Genomic DNA, 2335 nt, shown 5'->3' with positions numbered 1-2335 from the left:
TGGGTTGAGATAGAGACAGTTTAATAAGAGAGAAGAATAACAATAGTAATAATAACAATGGTAAGAGAATATACAGAATATATAAAAACCAAGTGATGCACAATGGAATTGCTCACCACCCGCTGACCGATGCCCAGCCTGTCCCGAGCCGCGATCACTCCCCCCGAGCTGTGATCACACAGCCCGAGCTGTGACCACCCTGCTCGCGACCGACTAACATCCCCCCCCCGAGCATGACGTTACATGGTATGGAATAGCCCTTTGGTCAGTTTGGGTTAGCTGTCCTGGCTGTGCTGTACTCCCAGCTTGTTATGCACCTGGCCGAGCAGAAGCTCAAAAAGTCCTTGAGTAGTCTGAGCACTACTTGGCAACAACTAAAAACATCAGTGTGTTATCAACATTCTTCTGGCACTAAATCCAAAACACAGCACTATGCTAGCTACTACGAAGAAAATTAACTCTATCCCAGCCGAAACCAGGACAACTTGATTTTCTGTTTTCTAATTAAGTGCCTCTTTATTCAAGACATATTTAAGCTTCCTTCTTCAGAACTGAGGAACTGGACTTGACTTTTAATAAAAAAGCAGCCTAAGCAGTATTTTTCCATGACCAAGGAAAAAAAGGTATTTAAGAATTTGAAGTCAGCGCGTTTATATGTGCACATGTAGAAATACATCTCTGGCTATCATCCAGGCCTGAAGAAGTTTGTTCTGGAAGTTACAAGGAGAACTGTAAAAGAGTTTTCAGTCACTTTTCAGAACACAACCTCACTGTACCAGATGTGCATTTCCAGTGTTGCTATTTTCAGTTGGAAGGAAAAAAAGGAGTACTTGAATAGCACGTAAAGGAGGGCACAGGTATGAAAACTCTCTTGCATAATAAAAGCAGCTGTGTGGCAATTCCATAATTAAACAAACAAACAAACGTGGGCTGGAATCAAATGCAGTTTTACCTCTGGCAGGAAACCTACTCCAAATAACAGAAAAAAAGAAATCAGAACTACAAATGTGTTATACTTTAAGCGATGCAGCAATTATATTAGCAATTACTATACTGAATTTTGTATATTTTCTGAGTGACAGTTAATTTGCTTATCGTACTTCTATCCCTCACATAACCGAACATCCTAGGAGAAAAGAAAAACAAATCTAAATAGCTAAATTGGCAGTGAGCTATTTTTAAGATTTTCTGAACACAGATAACCTTTACAAAGGAAATAAAAAGCATATACTTAGAAGCATTTTGTATGATGTAATGGTACTCATGCACATAGGGGAAAAATAGTAAGGAGATTATATCATAGTCTGAGGAGATACTACTTCATTTGTAATCTCGTAATTGTCTCTAAAAGGATCTCTTAAGAGCACTCTTTACCCACAGAAAGGATAGTTACTAAAAGAAAATACTTTTAAGTTGTTCAACTATGTAAGAACAGATGGGTTCATGAGCATTAGAAAATGAAAAACAGATTTCCAGAGGGAAGATGCAAGAAACTGCCACAAGGAAATTCAAGCATGAGTTTCTGTAGCCTGGCGTGTCAGACTAACCCACAGTTCATTTGGAGAGGGGTTGGGGAAACAGGCTTCAGGAAGCAGATGCCTTTCTCCTGCCCTTAGGAATTATGGTAGGCATCCCTCTGGCAAACCGCTTGCAGAGCCATGGTAAATCAATAAAACGTTAGACTTTTGCACCTAACTTTTAATGGGTTTATGGGTTTCCTGAGGTACTTCAGAACCATTCCTTCTTGTCTGTCAGTCCCATAGCCTTTCTTTCTTCCATGAAAACTGGAGAGGCCTTTAAACCATACGCTGGTTTTGTCTCTGGGACAAGCCTCAGGAAACAGGCCGCTTGCAGAGCCATGGTAAATCAATAAAACGTTAGACTTTTGCACCTAACTTTTAATGGGTTTATGGGTTTCCTGAGGTACTTCAGAACCATTCCTTCTTGTCTGTCAGTCCCATAGCCTTTCTTTCTTCCATGAAAACTGGAGAGGCCTTTAAACCATACGCTGGTTTTGTCTCTGGGACAAGCCTCAGGAAACAGGCCCACGTTTTCCTGCGAACCGCAGGCTTTAGTTACTGCCGGTACGAAAGGGGGGGGGGGGGGGCGCTGTGAGCGCTCCACGCCCAGCGGGTTGCGGGTCAGTCCCTGCGCAAGCCCCGAAGGTGCCTGCGGTCAGACACGGGCCACCTCCGGCACCGAAAACACCTGGGAGCAGCGAAGGCTTTCAACTGCTTTGTTTCCACCGTGGTTTTACTTTGTTATCTCGAGTTGAAAACTTTTTGTTGCCGTTTTCCGCCCAGGAGCCCGCAAGGCCCGCGGCGGCGGCGGCCTT

Source organism: Egretta garzetta, unplaced genomic scaffold, assembly GCF_000687185.1.
Source record: "Egretta garzetta isolate BGI_Z169 unplaced genomic scaffold, ASM68718v1 scaffold6, whole genome shotgun sequence".
Lineage (NCBI taxonomy): Eukaryota > Metazoa > Chordata > Aves > Pelecaniformes > Ardeidae > Egretta > Egretta garzetta.
Note: the sequence above shows the minus strand (reverse complement) of the source record.